We start from the raw sequence: 21,715 nt of genomic DNA, 5'->3' as shown, positions 1-21,715 counted from the left end.
CAGATTTACTTCTGGCAGTATCTCGTCTCCTACCTTCCATACTGTACAGAAGCCCATCTGCGAACCTTGCAGATCTAGCACTCCTGAAAGAATGATACTGCGGAGACTTGGCTTAGCCACAGCGTGCGGGATGTTTCTAGAATGTAATTTTCATTCGACGGTTGAGTGTGCGCGGATGTGTAACTTCCTGGCAGATTAACACCGTGTTCTGGACAGAGACTCGAACTCGGGACCTTTGCCTTTCGCGGGCAAGTGCTCTACAAACTGAGCTACCCAAGCACGACTCACGCCCGGTCCTCACAGCTTTACTTCTGCCAGTATCTCGTCTACTACCTTCCAAACTTTACAGAAGCGGTTCTGCAAACCATGCAGAACTAGCACCCCTGAAAGAAAGGGTACTGCGGAGACATGGCTAAGCCACAGACTGGGGGATGTTTCTAGAATGAAATTTTCACTCTACAGCGGAGTAAGCGCTCATGTTAGAGTCCCTGGCAGATTAAAACTGTGTGCCGGACCGAGACTCGAACTCGGGACCCATGCCTTTCCCGGGCCAGTGCTCTACAAACAGAGCTACCCAAGGACGATTCACGCCCGGTCTTCACAGCTTTACTTCTGCCATTATCTCGTCTCCTACCTTCCATACTGTACAGAAGCTCATCTGCGAACCTTGCAAATCTAGCACTCCTGAAAGAAGGGATACTGCGGAGATATGGCTTAGCCACAGCCTGGGGGATGTTTCTAGAATGAAAGTTTCACTCTACAGCGGAGTGTGCGCTGATGTGAAACTTCCTGGCAGATTCAAACTGTATGCCGGACCGTGACTCAAAATCGGTCTTTTCCTTTCGCGGGCAAGTGCTCTACAAACTGAGCTACCCAAGCACGACTCACGCCCGGTCCTCACAGCATTACTTCTGCCAGTATCTCGTCTCCTACCTTCCAATCTTTATAGAAGCACTTCTGCAAACCATGCAGAACTAGCATCCCTGAAAAAAAGGGGACTGCGGAGACATGGCTTAGCCACAGACTGGGGGATATTTCTAGAATGAAATTTTCACTCTACAGCGGAGTAAGCGCTCATGTTAGAGTCCCTGGCAGATTAAAACTGTGTGCCGGACCGAGACTCGAACTCGCGACCTTTGCATTTCCCGGGCCAGTGCTCTACAAACTGAGCTACCCATGGACGACTCACACCCGGTCTTCACAGCATTACTTCTGCCATTATCTCGACTCCTACCTTCCATACTGTACAGAAGCTCATCTGCGGACCTTGCAGATCTAGCACTCCTGAAAGAAGGGATACTGCAGAGACATGGCTTAGCCACAGCCTGGGGGATGTTTCTAGAATGAAATTTTCTCTCTACAGCGGAGTCTGCGCTGATGTGAAAGTTCCTGGCAGATTATAACCGTGTGCCGGACCGAGAGTCGAACTCGGGACGTTTGCCTTTCCCGGGCAAGTGCTCTACGAACTGAGCTACCCGAGCACGACTCACGCCCCGTCCTCACAGATTTCCTTCTGCTAGTATCTCGTCTCCTACCTTCCGGACTTTACAGAAGCTCTTCTGCGAACCTTGCAGAACTAGCACTCCTGAAGGAAGGGATACTGCGGAGATATGGCTTAGCCACAGCCTGGGGGATGTTTCTAGAATGAGATTTTCACTCTACAGCGGAGTGTGCGCTGAGGTGAAACTTCCTGGCAGATTTAAACTAAGTGCCTGACCGAGACTCGAACACAGGACCTTTGCCTTTCGCGGGCAAGCGCTCTACAGACTGAGCTACCCAAGTACGACTCACGCCCGGTCCTCACAGCTTTACTTCTGCCAGTATATCGCCTCCTACCTTCCGAACTTTACAAAAGCACTTTTGTGAACCTTGCAGAACTAGCACTCCTGAAAGAAAGGATACTGCGAAGACATGGCTTAGCCGCAGCCTGGGGGATGTTTCTGGAATGAAATTTTCACTCTACAGCGGTGAATGCGCTGATGTGATACTTCCTGGCAGATTAAAACTGTGTGCCGGACCGAGACTCGAACTCGGGACCATTGCCACTCGCGGGGAAGTGCTCTACCGTTAGAGCCACCGAATCACGACTCGCCCCCGGTCCTCACAACTTTAATTCTGCCAAAATCTCGTCTCCTACATTTCAAACTTTACAAAAGCTCGTCTGCGAACCTTGCAGAACTAGCACTCCTGAAAGAAGGGGTACTGCGGAGACATGGCTTAGCCACAGCCTGGGGGATGTTTTTAGAATGAAGTTTTCACTCTACTGCGGAGTGTGCGCTGATGTGAAGGACCCTGGCAGATTAAAACTGTGTGCCGGACCGAGACTCGAACTCGGGATCTTTGCCTTTCTCAGGCAAGTGCACTACGAACTGAGCTACCCAAGCACCACTCACACCCCGTCCTCTCAGATTTACTTCTGCCAGTATCTCGTCTCCTATCTTCCAAACTTTACAGAAGCACCTCTTCGAACCTTTCAGTACTAGCAGTCCTCAAAGGGAGGATACTGCGGAGAAATGGCTTAGCCACAGCCTAGGGGATGTTTCTAGAATGAAATTTTCACTCTACAGCGGAGTGTGCGCTGATGTGAAACTTCCTGGCAGATTAAAACTAAGTGGCCGACCGAGACTCGAACTTTTTTTTTTTTTTTTTTAAAGTGGTGTGTGAAGATGTTATTCGTTGAAACTTCCTGGTAGATTAAAACGGTGTGCCGGACCGAGACTCGAACTCGGGACCTTTACCTTTCGTGGGCAAATGCTCTACCATTTTTTTTTTTTAGTAACAATAATATTTTATTTATTCATTTAATTTTAATGTCCCAAAAGAAAAATCATATATAAGAAAGAAGGGAAATAAATATAGAGCCAAAGTGACATCCTCGTCACTTCACTGGGAGTAAATCCTATCCCTCGAAACAACGTAAACCTGGGACTCCCCACCGCTTCGGGGGGTTATGAAACATGCTGCCTAGAAAGTTCGCAAAATGCGTTTTATATTTAGAGTGGCGTCTGATGATTTCGTGTTGTTCTAGTAGATAATGCCAATAGTCCATGACCGATATCAAGGTCCGCGAGAGCACGTAGTGTGATGCGTGTCCTCCAATCAATCGGATTGCCGATGTTTTGTGTGAGGGGAAAAAGACAGGCTCAGGGAAAAATAAAGCGTCCGTCGTGATCGTGGATTCGTCGGTGCGTCGGAGGAGGGCCATGATGCGTTGCGTCAGCCGCCAAACATCCTTTGCCTCATCGCACTGCAGAGAATGTTCGTCGGTGTCCTGCATGCCACATATAAGGCAGAGCGGGGAATCTACCATGCGAATGTCGTACAATCGTTGGCGGTTGACTGTCTTGCGGTTGATTAGTGTATACCATGACGATCGCGCTGCTGTGGTGAGGAGAGGTGTGTGTTCAGCTCGCCAAATCTGTCGCCAGTTTCGTGTTGGGTATTTAAGTTCGACAACATTGCTGCCATGATGACGCCGCAAGTATCGATATATCTCACGGGTAGTGGGGATTCTGGTAGAAGGTATCTGTAACTGAACATAACTAAAATCAACAAAAAATCGCGCGTCGTGAGAAAACGAGGGCGAGATGGTGCCTACTGCTACCGGTGGTTCAAAGGACGTGGGAAGAAGCACATCCAGGATGGCCGACGTGATGGCGTGTTGCCGCTGGTTCCAAGTTCGTAGCGTCGCTCGCAGGTATAGAGCTAGAGCCTTGTTCCGCACATCCGTGAGGTTAAGTCCTCCAGAGTGGTATGGGAGAGTTAAAGTCTCGTATTTGATCTTAAACAACATTCCTTGGCTGACATAGTATCCAAAGGCCGCCATTAATCTGTCAGCGAGACCATGTGGCATTGGCAGTACCTGTGCCAAGTGCGGCAGTCGCGAGGCCAGGTGAACATTAGTGTAGTCCACCCTTTGGAGCAGGTCGTGCGTTCGGAGTGAATTGTTGCGTATGTGCAGTCGGACGTTCTGTAGGAGACGTCGATAGCTCGCCGCCGCTGATTGCCGTAGCGATCGGGTGAACAAGACACCTAAGCATCGCAAGATGTGCACCGTCGTAAACGGACTTCGCAGAGCGTCCAGCCCTCGACCGATGTGCATGATCTTGGTTTTATTCATGTTGACCCTGCTTCCCGCAGCTACCCCGTACGTAGTAAGAAGGGTAACCACCTGACTTACTTCGTTCTCCGACCGGACGAGTATCATCAAGTCGTCGGCATATGCACGACACGTGAAGGAGCTCGCACGGAGTCGGACGCCTGTTAGAGTCCGTCTAAGAGTCTGCATCAATGGTTCGAGCGCTATTGTAAACAGTATCATCGACAAGGGACATCCTTGCCTAACTGAGCTGCGAACAGGAATCGTTCCTACCTCCCTGCCATTGACTCTCACCGTCGAAGAAGCGCCGCGAAGGAGGCGCATGAGGACGGTAATAAAATCCTGTGGTATCGCCATGCGTCGCATGGTCGAGTCAAGGAAATCATGGTTGATCCTGTCAAAGGCACGATCAAAATCCACCGATACGAACGCCGCTCGCATGCGACAAGCTTCCGTCAGGGAAATTACGTCACGGTATTCGCCGAGGATAGAATGTATGTTGCTCCGAACCCCTAGACAAGCCTGGTCTGGTGGTATTGTTTTGGATATTACAATCTTGAGCCTTGCCGCCAACAGTCGCGCAAAGATCTTATAGTCAGTATTGAGCATCGTGAGCGGTCTAAATTGATGGGCGCCGTCACTCGCTGTCGATTTCGGTATTGGTATAAGCAGTCCCGCCATGAACTGCGACGGAACATCCGTGTCAGGGATCAATAACTCGTTATACATCGATACCAACTGGGACATCATTAAATCCGCAAATGCGCGGTAAAATTCGAGTGTCAACCCATCTGGCCCAGGGGATTTATGCACCGCACCCTTCGCGAGTGCGCCCCGGATGTCATCTTCCGTTAGGGGTGCCAATAGCACCTCTGCATCCGGACCATCCACCTCCGTTTGCTTCTGTCGCAAAATTTCTTCTGCTGTCCGATTGTTCGTCGGCGTCCCAGTGAAAAGGAGGCGGTAATGCTCCAGAAACTCAGCAGCAATGGCCTGTTGTGACGTCAAGGGCCGACCATCGTCATCATGGAGGACTGTGATTAGGGATCGGCGATTACGCGCATGTCCCTTCGACACATGATGCATGCCAATACGTTCTCCATCGACGTTGTCCAAGCACCGAGCACGGATCGAAAGTCCCTCCAGTCGACGTCTCGTGATCGATAAAATGCAGGCCTGAATGCGATGGACTTCCGCTTGACGTTCGGGCGATGGGGCCCTGGAGGACAGGTCGCGGAGCACCATGTAGCAATAGTCAAGTGTATCTCGGAGCCATTTCGCTTTTTCCTTGCCATACGTTATGAGAGCTCTTCGTGTCGCCGGTTTTGCACACTGCAGCCACCACGAAAGAACCGTACGGTGCAGCGGCAGACGGCGAGTGCAAGTCTGCCATGTTTCTTCGATCCGCTGGCGACATTCGAGATCCACCAATAAGGAGGAATTAAGTTTCCAGGAACTACGACTCCGCCAGACCCGCTGCCGTGGGAGGGTTAACGTGCATAAATACGCAAGGTGATCCGTAAAAGCTGTGGGCCAACGTTCGGCAGCCAACACGTGATCTCGTAATCCGTCAGAAACATAAATCCGACCCAGCCTGCTCGCCGAGTGGCTAGTAAAATACGTGTAGCCCTCTCGCTGCCCATGGATCTTTTCCCACGTGTCCATAAGGGCCATGTCCCGGCAGATCGTGTTCAATGCGTGGCAGGAGCTGAAATTAGGAGTTTGATCCTTCGGTGTGAGTACACAGTTAAAATCCCCCCCCCTACCAAGATGTGGTCATACCTCCCATGGAATAGGGGGGCAATCTCCTCCGAGTAGAATCGTGCACGCGCCTGTCGATTGTTAGATCCGGAGGGTGCATAGATGTTGACGATACGAATGCCGTTCACGGTCATAGCCAAACCCCGAGCCGAAGGAAGGTAATCGAGGTCACACATCGGAATCCCTTCCCGGACTAGTATCGCTGTGCCACGTCCTCCATCTGGAGTCGGCGCTAGATAAGTGTGGTATCCATGCACGTCGGGAAAAGCAGCATTGAAGGTTTCCTGCATCAGCAGAATATCAACGTCTGTGGCGTAAATCATGTCCCGGAGAAGTTGCATCTTTGCAAGCGAACGTGCGGTGTTAATGTTCACTGTGCCCACCTTGTATGCTTGGTTCGTTGTCGTTGTCATGCTCGTGTCATGTCATTGAGAACTCCAAGGGCTTTAGTCCACTATTCGTGCTCAGAGGGGTGCCCGCCAACGGGCTGCCCTTCTTCGTTGTCGTTCCGTGGTGTGCATCCTGTAGGTGAGTGGTCATCATTTGGGGGTGGCAATTCCTGTAGGTCTTCGACTGGTTCCGCCCAGTCGCAGTGGTCATCCATCCGAGAAACGTCCTCTGATGTATTTCGACGTGGCTGCCGGGACATTGGTGTCCCTGACTCCTTCGTCGGCAGCGCTGGGTCAGTCAGTGTCAATGAAGAGGGACCATCTAAAAGGCAGCTCATCCGGTCACCATCGGACGGAATCCTGTCAGCGTCCTCTGAAGACACGTGTTCTGTGTCAGACAGTTCTTCGGCTAGGATACCTTCCGTGTCCCCTAGGCTAGGGGGGGGCGTGTCACCCGAACTATGGCGACGCTTTTTGCGACGCTTCGGCGATCGCTGTTTGCGTGCCCTGCCCTCTGCTGCCTCACTGTGTTCGTCGGTCGTTCGTTGGTCCGTCGCCGGCGCCACCGTCTGGACCTCCACTTCCACGTCTCTTGCTACACGTGAGTTTTCGGAAGGTTCCTCCCTCAACTGTCGTGACATGGGTGCAGGGACATTCTCCGAGCCACCTCCATGCTCCCGTAACTCGGTCTGCTCTTGCATAAACACGTCCTTGTCACGCTCCGAACTTGGCAACACTTCCCGGCGGGCCACCGACACGTACGTCCTCGGCAGTTGCGTGGGAACTTCTCGCTGTGACGCTTCTCCACGTGGCAGTTGCACGACGCGGCGTTGTATGCACTCCGAGCGGATATGTCCTTCTCCACCACAGCCAGAACAGGTGCGTGGCTGGCCATCGTAGATCACAATAGCTCGACATCCGCCAATGTATAAATAAGACGGGATATGTTTAGTAAGGACGATCCGCACCTGTCGCACGCCGTTTAGCACAGGATAGGTATTAAAACTAGCCCAGCGTTCAGGCGTATGACTAAGTACCGTTCCATATGGTCGCAGCGATTCAGTAACCATCGATTCAGGCACCTCAAACGGCAATTCAAAGATCCGAATGACCCTCACACCCAATCCTGAAGGAGCTACTGTTACATCGCTGATATGGCCATCAGAGTGTCGAAATTTAAATCCTCTTTGAGCAGCGGAGAGAGTTCTTTCACACGCAGCTTCATCGGTCATCTTTACGTACATTGTACTGCTTACAATGGACAGGTGTATTCCAATTATGTCTGCAGCAGGTAAACGAACTTCTTCCCTCAAAAAACGCTCTATTTCGAAACCTTTGGGTCTGGCAAATTCGTTGTCGAACGTAAATTGGAGCGTAGTCTATCGACAATTGTGTGCCATGGCGATCGAGTCAGACAACAACACGCGCGAGTACCGGCGGTGTAAACACTTCCTCGTTCACGCGCGCCCGCGGCCGGGACAGCAGGTCCGTGCCGCGCCATTGCCTAAAGCAGACTGTACTCGGGACCTTTGCCTTTCGCGGGCAAGCGCTCCACAAACTGAGCTACGCAAGCACGACTCATGCCCGGTCCTCACAGCTTTACTTCTGCCAGTATGTCGTCTCCTACCTTCCACACTTTACAGAAGCACTTCTGAGAACCTTGCAGAACTAGCACCCCTGAGAGAAAGGGTACTGCGGTGACATGTATTAGCAATAGCCTGGGGATGTTTCCAGAATGAGATTTTCACTCTACAGCGGAGTGTGCGCTGATGTGAAACTTCCTGGCAGATTAAAACTGTGTGCCGGACCGAGACTCGAACTCTGGACCTTTGCCTTTCGCGGGCAAGTACTCTACGAACTGAGATAGACAAGCACGACTCACACATGGTCCTCACGGCTTTACTTCTGCCAGTATCTCTTCTCCTACCTTCCAAACTTTACAGAAGCACTTCCGCGAACCTTTCAGAACTAGGACTCCTGAAAGAAAGGATACTGCGGAGACATGGCTTAGCCACAGTGTGTGGGATGTTTCTAGAATGAAATTTTCACTCTACAGCGGAGTGTGCGCTGATGTGACACTTCCTGGCAGATTAAAACTGTGTGCCGGACCGAGACTCGAACTCGGGAACATTGCCTTTCGCGGGCAAGTGTTCTACAAACTGAGCTACCCAAGCAGACTCACGCCCCGTCCTCACAGATTTACCTGTGCCAGTATCTCGTGTCGTACCTCCAAAACTTTACAGAAGCTCTTCTGCGAAATTTGCAGAACTAGCACTCCTGAAAGAAAGGATACTGCGGAGACATGGTTTAGCCACAGCCTGCGGGATGTTTCTAGAATGAAATTTTCACTCTACAGCGGAGTGTGCGCTGATGTGAAACTTCCTGGCAGATTAAAACTGTCTGCCCGACCGAGACTCGAAATCGGGACCTTCGCCTTTCACGGGTCAGTGCTCTACAAACTGAGCTACCCAAGCACGACACACTCCCAGTCCTCACAGCTTTACCTCTACCAGTATCTCGTCTCCTACCTTCCAAACTTTACAGAAGCACCTCTTCGAAAGTTTCAGTACTAGCAGTCCTGAGAGAGAGGATACTGCGGAGATATGGCTTAGCCACTGCGTGGGGGATGTTGCTATAAAGAAATTTTCACTCTACAGCGGAGTGTGCGCTGATGTGACACTTCCTGGCAGATTAAAACTGTGTGCCGGACCGAGACACGAACTCGGGACCTTTGCCTTTCGCGGGCCAGTGCTCTACAAACTGAGCTACCCAAGCACGAATTACACCCCGTCCTCACAGCTTTACTTCTGCCAGTATCTCGTCTCCTACCTTCCACACTGTACAGAAGCTCATCTGCGAACCTTGCAGAACTAGCACTCCTGAAAGAAAGGATACTGCGGAGACATGGCTTAGCCACAGCGTGGGGGATGTTTCTAGAACGTAATTTTCACTCGACGGTGGAGTGTGGGCTGATATGAAACTTCCTGGCAGATTAAAACTGTGTGCCGGACCGAGACTCGAACTCGGGACCTTTGCTCTTCGCGGGCAAGTGCTCTACAAACTGAGCTACCCAAGCACGACTCACGCCCGGCCCTCACAGCTTTACTTCTGCCAGTATGTCGTCTCCTATCCTCCAAACTTTACAGAAGCACTCCTGCGAACCTTGCAGAACTAGCACTCGTGAAAGAAAGGATTCTGCGGAGACATGGCTCAGCCACAGCCTGGCGGATGTTTCAAGAATGAAATTTTCACTCTACAGCGGAGTGTGCGCTGATATGAAACTTCCTGGCAGATTATAACTGTGTGCCGGACCGAGACTCGAACTCGGGACCATTGCCTCTCGCGGGGAAGTGTTCTACAGACTTAGCTACTCAAGCAGACTCACGCCCCGTCCTCACAACTTTACCTGTGCCAGCATCCCGTGGCGTACCATCCAAACTTTACAGAAGCTCTTCTGCGAACCTTGCAGAACTAGCACTCCTGAAAGAAAGGATACTGCGGAGACATGGCTTAGCCGCAGCCTGGGGGATGTTTCTAGAATGAAATTTTCACTCTACAGCGGAGTGTGCGCTGATGCGAAACTTCCTGGCAGATTAAAACTGTCTGCCCGACCGTGGCTCGATCTCGGGACCTTTGCCTTTCGCGAGCAAGTGCTCTACAAACTGAGCTACCCAAGCACGACTCACGCCCGGTCCTCACAGCTTTACTTCTGCCAGTATCTCGTCTTCTATCTTCCAAACTTTACAGAAGCACTTCTTCGAACCTAGCAGAACTAGCACTCCTGTAAGAAACTATAGTGCAAAGTCGTGGCTAAGCCACAGTTTGGGGGATGGGTGTTTCTAGAATGAAATTTTTTACTCTACAGCGGACTGTGTGTTGATGTGATACTTCCTGGCAGATTAAAACTGTGTGCCCGACCGAGACTCGAACTCGGGACCTTAACTTTTCGTGGGCAAGTGCTCTACAAAGTGAGCTACCGAAGCCCGACTCACGCCCCATCCACACGGCTTTACCTCTGTCAGTATCTCGTCTCCTACCTTCCAAACTTTACAGAAGCTCTCCTGCGAACCTTGCAGGACTAGGACTCCTGAAAGAAACTATACTGCGAAGACATGGCTTAGCCACAGCTTGGGGGATGTTCCAGTATGGGATTTTCACTCTGCAGCGGAGTGTGATCTGATGTGAAACTTCCTGGCAGATGAAAACTGTCTGCCCGACCGTGACACGAACTCAGTACCTTTGCCTGTCGCGGGCAAGTGCTGTACAAACTGAGCTACCCAAGCACGATTCACTCCCAGTCCTCACAGCTTTACTTCTGCCAGTATCTCGTCTCCTACCTTCCAAACTTTACAGAAGCACTTCTGCGAACCTTTCAGTACTAGCAGTCCTGAAAGAAAGGATACTGCGGAGACATGGCTTAGGCATTGGGTGGGGGATGTTTCTAGAAAGAAATTTTTACTCTGCAGAGGAGTGTGCGCTGATGTGAAATTTCCTGGCAGATTCAAACTGTGTGCCGGACCGAGACTCGAACTCGCTACCTTTGCCTTTCGCGGAAAAGTGCTTTACCATTTGGGCCACCGAATCACGACTCACGCCCGGTCCTCACAGCTTTAATTTTGCCAGTATCTCGTGTCGAACCTTCCAAACTTTACAGAAGCTCATCTGTGAAACTTGCAGAACTAGCACTCCTGAAAGACGGGATACTGTGGAGACATGGCTTAGCCACAGCCTGGGGGATGTTTCTAGAATGAAATTTTCACTCTACAGCGGAGTGTGCGCTGATGTGGAAAGTCCTGGGTGTTTAAAACTGTGTGCCCGACCGACACTCGAACTCGGGACCTTTGCCTTTCGCGGGCAAGTGCTCTACCATCTGAGCTACCGAAGGACGACTGACGCCCGGTCCTCACAGCTTTACTTCTGCCAGTATCTCGTCTCCTACCTTCCAAACTTTACAGAAGCTCTCCTGCGAACCTTAAAGGACTAGGACTCCTGAATGAAAGGATACTGCGGAGACATGGCTTAGCCACAGGTTCGGGGATGTTTGCAGAATGGGATTTTCACTCTGCAGCGGAGTGTGCGCTGATGTGAAACTTCCTGGCGGATTAAAACTGTCTGCCCGACCGTGACACGAACTCGGGACCTTTGCCTTTCGCGGGCAAGTGCTCTACAAACTGAGCTACCCAATCACGACTCACTCCCAGTCCTCACAGCTTTACTTCTGTCAGTATCTCGTCTCCTACCTTCCAAACTTTACAGAAGCTCTCCTGCGAACCTTGCAGGACTAGGACTCCTGAAAGAAAGGATACTGCAGAGACATGGCTTTGTTGTCGTCATGGATTTTTTTTAGCTCGCAGTTCTCTGTAGGAATTGCTCTGACATGCTGACAGCGCCATCCGGCTAATAAAACTGTCGATACCCACACTGAGAGCGGCCTCCAGAGAACATGACTGTCCAGATACTATACTGAAAGCACTGCCTGGATCACGTGACCGTACAGGTACTGCACTGACGGCACCAACCTGACTTAATGAATGACCGGATGCCGTACTGAAGGTTCATGCACGTCTACATACGTACTCCGCAAGGCACCGTATGGTGAATGACAGATGTTACCTTTTTCCTTTACTAGTCGTTTTGTTTCTTGCTCCACTCGCAATCAGAGCGAGACAAAAGCGACTGTTTATAAGCCTCCTTACTTATCTTTATGGTACTTAAGCGTGAAATTGAATTTCGGCCACGTATATTCAATAAGCAACATTAAACTGATTTTAATACATATTATTTACAATCCGGCCACTGCACCAATATGTTTTAAGACGAAAAAGACTACCGTGGCGACACTTCAGATAATTGAATTTCCTTTTCACCCATCACAACCTCTAGCAACTAGACATGAAACCACATTGAATATTTTTCAGTCTTGGAATGCGCTTTAGCCTGCACTTTTCATCTGAAATCGCTGTCTACCACAGTACATGCCAAAACACGAAACAATCATATGTGTACTCATGTTAAATGTTTACGTACTGTCACTGTTGATTCATGATGACGTTATACCCTGAAATATATTGCAATATTACATAATTAAAGAAAGTTAACAATAGGTTATGACCGGCACGCTGAAAAACCCCCGTCTGTAAATGTATCTGCTCTTTCACGAGGTACCATGTTCCCAGCGTGACTCCCAATAACTTCCTCATTTTAGTAAACTGCCCGTCATGGTGCAAAGTTTGTCCTGATAAATTATTTTAAATCTGACATTGTTTGTGAATGTGTTAAGTGCCGAGTTTTACCGTAGTTCAGAATCCACTGTTACAGGTCTCCCTATCTGGATATCAGCTAAATGGTTAGAGGGAGGCAGAAGTGTACTACTTTCAAAAGTACCACGTCTTCAAAACACTTTGAACAGTCGAAAGAAAAATAAACAACTGTGTTCTGTATAAGGCAGAAGTCCTTCACAAATTTTGAGCGCTAGCTATGTAAACATTTGGTAAACGTTTTCATGCCCCTCTCGTGAGGGAGGCATGATCCTAGAAACTTAGTATGTTGATATAACAATGAGACAAGAAATGTTACAAAATAATGATATATAAGACAGAGGTTCTACGATTTAATTATGCCAACATAGGTTATAGCTTGTATCGTGAGTTTATCTTAATTATGCCATACGGGGGGCTTTCCATAAGTAATGCAACACATTCTTTTTGGAAAACAATGCGTTGCGCTACTTACTGAACGCCCAGCGTAGTAGGCCTACATATACTTTCTTACAAGTTTACAACAACAGTTGAGTTAGTAAATTTAACACTAGAAAGTGAAAGGTGTACACTATTCATTTTCCAGCCTTAGTATGGCATGAAAGGGAGTAGGCATTTAGCGATAAAAATCTTTGACCTCCTACCGAGCGACGTAAAGAATTTAATCCACCATTAATCAATTTCAAACAAAACTGAAGTTTTATCTGCTTGGCGACTCTTTCCATTACACAGAAGAATTTCTTATTCTTAATGTGTAACAGTATGAAGTTCGTTTATATATATATATATATATATATATATATATATATATATATATATATATATATATGTGTGTGTGTGTGTGTGTGTGTGGATGTGTGCGTGTGTTTGAATTTGTATTTGTTGGAAGACGTTTGTTTTTCGCGTCGACTCGTTTCATTGATATGTTCACAAGACCCTATCCCTTCTAATCGAAAGAGGCACACATGTAGACACAGTGGTGCCGATTGTGTACTGCCCTGCCTCTTTGGTCTGGCCGGACACGTGACGTGTCTCATAGGAGGTTCTTCGGCTCGCAGTGGCCAGTCACACGACGTCGTTCTGAAATTGGCGTGACGTGGCCCCTGTTGGAGGTGAGTTTGCACTTCTCCTCGTCTTGCTTCTGCTCGCTCACGCGGTCACAGGTTGCTGTTTCACACCATTCTGCTGGAAATCAGTTTGTAAGATCCCTACGTACCATTGGCTTAAGCAACACATCGCAAATATAATCGGCTGCATACAAGAAAGAAGGGCTTGTTTTCCTGATGTCGCACGGTACATGTCTGGCTATTACTCGGCATTCCTACTGAAGACAGAACTTAGTCATACGTGGACAAGTTTGAGTCACATGTCCACTTCTCTCATTCTGTCGCAAATGAGTTCGATTGTGGCCATGGACCACCAACTGTCTCGGGATTTTGACGATCTAACGCACAAATTGGACATAATTTGGTTCGACATCCCTCAGGAGGACATCCAATAACTCTGCCAATCAATGCTAGTGTGTGGTGTGTGTGTGTGTGTGTGTGTGTGCGTGTGTGTGTGAGTGTGCGTGTGTGTGCTGCATAGCGGCCAGAGGTGGACTAACACTCTCTCTCTTGTATAAATCATCCTCTTTTTCTGACACTTTCATCAGTTTGTCAGGCTAGTCATGTTGTTCTGTCTGTGGTACACATGAATAAAAAGTTTGGTGTCTGTGGATATGCATAAAGACGAAAAGGAAAGCCAGTAAGGGCAACAGCTCTCAAAAATTCACCAGATCGAACGACATTCGGTACATTCGGTTAATTCCTTCGTGGTGCATCGGGTTTTTTGTCGTAACGGGTATATCGTACTTAATATACAGTTTCATAATGCTCATATACGCTACACTTGGCAGTAATGACAATGATATCCAGAATAAATTTTCACTCTGCAATGGAGCGTACGCTGATATGAAACTTTCTGGTTGATTAAAACTGTTTTCAGAACGAGGACTCCAACTTAGGGTCTTTGTCTTTAACGGGCAAGTGCTTTACAAACTTTTTTTTCATATGTGACAATGCTGTTGCGTATGCAGTTATACAGAACGAAATGAGGTTTACAAGCTAAAGAGAAGAATCGATTCCATATTTCGGCTTTGCTTTTTACCACGGAGAACCAAAACAACATACATGAAAAAACATAACTTTTTTGAGGTCTACATTTATGAATCACACACAGTCCCATTACCATAGACGAGGAGGATGAACATAAGAGTAACAAATAGATGACAATGAGATACTCAAGCATAACTCATGAGCCGTCCTCACAGCCTTACTTCCGCCGGTACCTCATCCTCTACCTACCAAATTTCACAGAAATTCTCCTGCGAGAGACAAATGTTCCACTTTCGATTCCTGATTCGACACAGAATATTCATCTGATAGGAAGTTCCAATGTCAGTGATATGCAGTATTATTATCACAATGAAAATTATGTTCACGTCTCAAAGTCACATACAGAGGACACTTCGATGTAGCACTAGGAGTTGGATGAGAAGAAGTTACCTACATCTCATGTCATCTATACGCATCCACAATCCTGGGCTTTCACTTACTACAACAATACATCTTACGCAGAATACATGTACCACATGTTGATCCACATGTATGCTCTGCACGTTCTTCTACACTGAAGAGCCAAACAATCTGGTACACCTGCCTAATATCGTGTAGAGCAGAAGTGCAGCAACACGACGTGGCATCGACTCGACTTATGTCTGAAGTGCTGGAGGGAACTGACACCATGAATCCTACAGGACTGTCCATAAATCCGTGAGAGTACGAGGGGGTGGAGACATCTTCTGAACATCACGTTGCAAGGCATCCCAGATATCTGAATAATGTACAGGGCTGGAGATTTTGGTGGCCAACGGAAGCGTTTAAACTCAGAAGATTGTTCCTGGAGCCACTCTGTAGCAATTCTGGACGTGTGGTGTGTCGCATTGTCCTGCTGGAAATGCCCAAGGCCGTCGGAATGCACAGTGGACATGAATGGATGCAGGTTAACAGACAGGATGCTTACGTACATATCGAATCTAGACGTATCAGGAGCCCCATATCACTCCAAATGCACAAACCCCACACCATTACAGAGCCTTCACCAGCTTGAACAGTCCCCTGCTGACATGCAGTGTCCATGGATTCCGCTCGATAAAATATGAAACGATACTCGTCCGACAAGGCAACATGTTTCCAGTCATCAACAGTCCAATGTCAAGGTTGACGGCGCAAGCGAGGTGTAAAGCTTTTTGTTGTGCAGTCATCGAGGGTACACGAGCGGGCCTTCGGCTCCGAAAGCCCATATCGATGATGTTTCATTGAATGGTTAGCACGCTGACACTTGTTGATGGCCCATCACTGAAATATTCAGCAATTTGCGAAAGGGTTCATTTCTATCGCCTTGAACGATTCTCTTCGTCGTTGGTCCCGTTCTTGCAGGGTTTTCTCCCGGCCGCAGCGATGTCGGAGATTTGATGTTTTACCGGATTCCTGATGTTCACAGCACCCTCGTGAAATGGTCGTACGGGATGATTCCCACTTCATTGCTATCTCGGAGATGCTGTGTCCCACCACTCTTGCGCCGACTGTAACACCACGTTCAAACTCAGTTAAATCTTGATAACCTGCCATTGTAGCAGCAGTAACCGATCTAACAACTGCACCAGACACTTGTTGCCTTACGTAGGCGTTGCCGACCGCTGCCCGTATTCTGCCTGTTGTCATTCTCTGTCTCTGAATACGCATGCCTACACCAGTTTTTTTGGCACCTCAGTGTATATTTATTTTGAAGTATACTTTGTGTAGTAGAAGAAATATGAATTTTAAACTCTGGGACCTTAATTTGGTTTTTATGTTTTCCATTGTAGTTTCTGAAGATTTGGTCATAAACATAAGTTTTGCGATTGCGTCTGATACAAAATAAAATGAAATGCGATCATCTCTGAGTGTAAAAAGAAATGGCCTAGCAATTCTTGTTCGAGTGTTTTCAGTCCACTTTCATGAGCAGTTGTTGTAAAGTAGAGAAGCACTCGGTTGTTCCGATTGAATTCGGAGAGCGTCATTAGCGGACATTTCTTTGACCTTTTCACGGCGCACATTTCACTGCCCTCAGATTTACTGGGTACGGTTTAGAGGATACGGGTGACGCCAGAAGTGGTCCACTGACCGTACTGTCGAGGGGAATAGCTAACGTTGACTTGGAAAGTGGCGTGATATCAAACGTCAAGAGAGACATAGCTGGCAGCACACGGGACGAGCTGGTTAACGTGATTTTGTGCCTTCAATGATCTCCAACAGCAGTTGTCGGCTTTATTTGGCTCACTAAGAATGCGGTTTGTTCACGAAAATAGACAAGCGTGAAAGGCCCACTTTACCTCCATAAAAACAAACATTTCCTCCGTTGTCCACATGCTAGTCATGTTGTTCTGTCTGTGGTACACATGAATAAAAAGTTTGGTGTCTGTGAATATGCATAAAGACGAAAAGGAAAGCCAGTAAGGGCAACAACTCTCAAAAATTCACCAGATCGAACGAACTCACTCCTGGCAGAGAACTCGCTTATACTTACATAACATCAAGTATTAGAGAAACTGTTTGTATTAATTTAGTAAGGAAGTTCCACACCATTCTGGGAAACGGGAGGCTGAAAGAAAAGATACCATAGGACTCGAACCCTATACCAACCTACCAGCCGGCCAGAGTGGCCGAGTGGTTCTGGGCGCTACAGTCTGGAACCGCGCGACCGCTACGATCGCAGGTTCGAATCCTGCCTCGGGCATGGATGTGTGTGCTGTCCTTAGGTTAGTTAGGTTTAATTAGTTCTAAGTTCTAGGCGACTGATGACCTCAGAAGTTAAGTCGCATAGTGCTCAGAGCCATTTGAACCATTTTTGAACAAACCTACCCCTACTCCACAGCATGAAGCCTCTATAGACGAAGCTGAACTGCGGCTTCCTTGTGGGGACTTTTGAGTTTATCTTATAGGCTTTAATCGCTGAAATGTTATTAATTTGTATTTAATTATAAGAAATCCTGATCAGAATGACTCGTTTTTCGTGAATGCTCATTGTGCCGTTGCCTTAGAACGGCTTAGCCTGACAACATGCGAGTTATAAGGCGATAATAATTAAATATGAAAAGTATTTAACCACCAATATGGCATTTCCCGTCGTTTTATTACAAGGAATCAACCAATGACCATTCATTTCAGAGACATTCGGTGTACTAGTGCTTGCAAGCAGGATACACGGTGAACATTAACACTGTGCTGTCCGGCGACACCACAGTGGTGTCGTGCGCGAAACAGAAGTCAACGGCCGGCGACACCACAGTGGTGTCGTGTGCATAGTATCGCCCAGTGGTGAGCGACAGCGAGTTAGTATGTTTTGCATTCTGTTGGCGTTTTGTTTACGTAACAATAAGTTACACACGTCGACAAGTGTTTTGGTTTTGTTAAGTTTCTGTGCCCTTTCATCACGGCGGACGAAAGAGACAATAGGATTATTTACGATGAATGGGCGGACGTCTTGTCTGACGTTCCGGACGACTTGGCCGATTGGGAAAAAAGGCGTTGGATATAAAAAAAATGAAAGTGAAGCAGACTCGCAGGTAGAGAGTGAAAAACGTCCAAGAAGAATTCGGCGAACGCTACGGTTGCCAACTGATTCCACTGAATCAGACGAAGAAGGCAATGCACAGTGGTCAGACTTTGATTTACCGAGGACCAGCAATAAATTTGAAGGATCCCCGGGTCCAAAGATATTTCCCAAAGATACACAGAGCCTCGATGATAACGTACAATTTTATATTGGGAACGATCTATTTCAATATATTGGCAACGAAACCAACAAGTACTACAGTCAAAATTGCAATAGAAGGAAAATGGATTTAAAAAAATACCAAATTTGTCGACGTTACGGGACCCGAAGTTAGAAAATGGTTTGAGCTTGCTATCCTTATGGGAATTGTAAATAAAGCAACGAATTCGTTGATAGACACACAAATATTTCGCTAAACGGTGTCCCAAGTGCAATTCTTAATTGCTTATTTTTCCAAAAAGTTTAAAGAAAGTCAAAACATTTCAATTGATGAAAGAATGATACCGTGGCGTGGACGTTATGGTTCAAATGGCTCTGAGCACTATGGGACTCAACTGCTGAGGTCATTAGTCCCCTAGAACTTAGAACTAGTTAAACCTAACTAACCTAAGGACATCACAAACATCCATGCCCGAGGCAGGATTCGAACCTGCGACCGTAGCGGTCTTGCGGTTCCAGACTGCAGCGCCTTTAACCGCACGGCCACCTCGGCCGGCGTGGACGTTAAATTTTAAAGTTAACAATCCGTCGAAAATTACGAAATACGGCATACTCATTCGGATACTGTGTGATTAGAGTACGGGATACGTTTCCACATTCAAGATACATTCCGGCTTTGAACAGCCTTTAGCAAAAACAGTGATTTAGCTATTGACACCATCTGACGGAATGTGGCATCACCTCTACATGGACAATTATTATAACAGTGTAGAACTTGCAGAGAAGTTACTTGAAAAGAAAATTCGAGTTTGTGGAGCGATACGGCAAAATAGAGGATTCCCGGAAAATTAAAGCGGGCAAAAGTCAATGTGTTTAAAGCTTGTCATCAACGGAAAGGTGACAAGCGGCCGGCGACAAGCCAAGTAATCCGACATAGCGCTGCCGGCGCCAAGCGAATAAATTGATACGACACGTGCGGACGGCAAAGTGCTAATAAAACATACAGCAGGGATGGATTTCTGACTGGAAATGTAGGAAGAAAGGGCCTATGAACATGGACAGTGTGCGTGGAACGACAAGAAGTCGTCCCGGAACACAGTACACAGTCGCATCGCATCCATGTCACAATAGATGGTCTAAGCTGCGTCCATGGGATGCAGTGCACACGCTCATACGTCACATCATGGATTGCCGCACTCTTTCACTTACAACACGTTGGAGGGCCACTTGGCTGGAGCTTGTTCTGGAGTTTGAATCAATATACTGTAGAACCTGGTCCTCCAAATCTGATGTACATACAGCCCGCCGCCTCCCTGCACGTTCGTCTGTCTGAAACGACCCATGAACGCAACTCCCAGAAATGGCTCGAAATGTTGTGTGATGTGGTAGGTGTCTGTGAGGCTACTTGTTTTGGTATAGCCGTGCTGCCTCTCGATCGTTTCCATCTGTTTGGCCGTACACAAAGACCATTTACATCTCCGTCTACATCTTCATGAATATTCTACAAATCACAATTAAGCGCATGGCAGAGGGTTAATCGAAACCACCTTCACAATAATTCTCTGTCATTTCAATCTCGAACAGCGCACGGAAATCAAACACCTCCATCTTTCCGTGCGAGCTTTGATTTCCTTCATTTTATTATGATCATCGTTTCTCCCTATGAAGATCGGCATCAACAAAATATTTTCGCTTTCGGAGGAGAAAGTTGGTAATTTGAATTTCTTGAGGAGATTCCTCCGCAACGAAAAATGCCTTTGTTTTAATGATGTACACTACGAATCTTGTATCATTTCTGTGACAGTCTCTCTCCTATTTCGGGATAGTAAAAAATGTGCTGCACTTCTTTGAACTTTCTCGATACACTCCGTTAATTCTGCCTGGTAAGGTTCCCAGACCGCGTAGCAGTACTCCAAAAGACGAAGGACAAGCGTAGTGTAGGCAGTCTCTTTAGCAGATCTGGCGCATTTTCTAACTGTTCTACCAATAAAACGCAGTTTTTGGTTTGCCTTCCACACAACATTTCCTATGTGTTGTTTCCAATTTACGTTTTTCGTAATTGTAGTTCCTAGGTAGTTAGTTGAATTTGTGGCCTTTAGATTTGACTGATTTATCGTACAACCGATGTTTAACGGATTTCTTTTAATGCTTATGTGGACGATCTCACCCTTTTCATTATTTAGGGCCAATTGCCAATTTTTGCACCATACATATATGTTTTCTAAATCGTTTTGCAATTTGTTTTGACCTTTTGATGACTTTACCAGACTACAGCATCATCTCCAAGTAACTTAAGAGGGCTGCTCAGATACTCTCCTAAATCGTTTATATACATAACGAACAGCACAGGGCTTATAACACTACCTTCTGGAACGCCAGAAATCACTTCTGTTTTACTCTATGACTATGACCTCTCTGACAGTAAATCACGAATCCAATCGCATAACTGAGACGATATTCCTATAAGCGCGCAATTTCGCTATATGCCGCTTGTTGGTACGTTGTGAAAAACATCCTAGAAATCAAGAAATACGGAATCAATTTGAAATCATTTGTCATAGCACTCAACACTTCGTGTGAGTAAAAAGCTAGCTGTGTTTCACAACAACAGTGTTTTCTAAATTCGTGCTGACTGTGTGCCAACAGACCGTTCTCTTCGAGGTAGTTTATGATGTTTGAAAACAATGTAAGTTCCAAAATCCTGCTACATATTGACGTTAATGATTTGGGCCTACAATTTAACGGATTACTCCCACTACCTTTCATGAATATTCGTGTGACCCGTGCAACATTCCAGTTTTTGTGTATGGATCTTTCGTCTAGTGAGCGATTGTATATGATTAAGTACAGAATTACTGTATCACTATACTCTGAAGCGAACGTAACCGGTATACTGTCTGGACCGGAAGACTTGCTTTTATTGAGTGATTTAAGTTGCTTCACTACTTCGTGGAGATCTACTTCTAAGTTACTAATGTTGGCAGCTGTTCTTGATTCGAATTCTGGAATAATTATTTCGTCTTCTTCGGTGAAGGAATTTCGGAAGGCTCCGTGTAGTAACTCTGCTTTAGCAGCACTGTCGTCGACAGTACTCGTATTTCCATTGCTATCGTGCAGAGAAGGCGTCGATTATGCCTTGCCGCTAACATACTTTAAATACGAACTGAATCTCTTAGTATTTTCTGCTAGGTTTCGAGATAACGTTTCATTTTGAAAAGTGTTAAAAGAATCTCGCAGTGAAGTCGGCACTAAATTTCGACCTACTGTAAAAGATCGCCAATCTTGGAAAGTTAGCGTTCGTTTCAATTTGGCATGCTTTTTCCGTTGTTTCTGCAACAGAACTCTGAACTTTTTTGTGTACCAAGGGGGATCAGCTCCGTCGTTTGTTGATTTATTTGGTTTAAATGTCTCAA

The sequence above is a fragment of the Schistocerca americana genome, chromosome 5 (assembly GCF_021461395.2).
Source record: "Schistocerca americana isolate TAMUIC-IGC-003095 chromosome 5, iqSchAmer2.1, whole genome shotgun sequence".
NCBI classification, from domain to species: domain Eukaryota; kingdom Metazoa; phylum Arthropoda; class Insecta; order Orthoptera; family Acrididae; genus Schistocerca; species Schistocerca americana.
Note: the sequence above shows the minus strand (reverse complement) of the source record.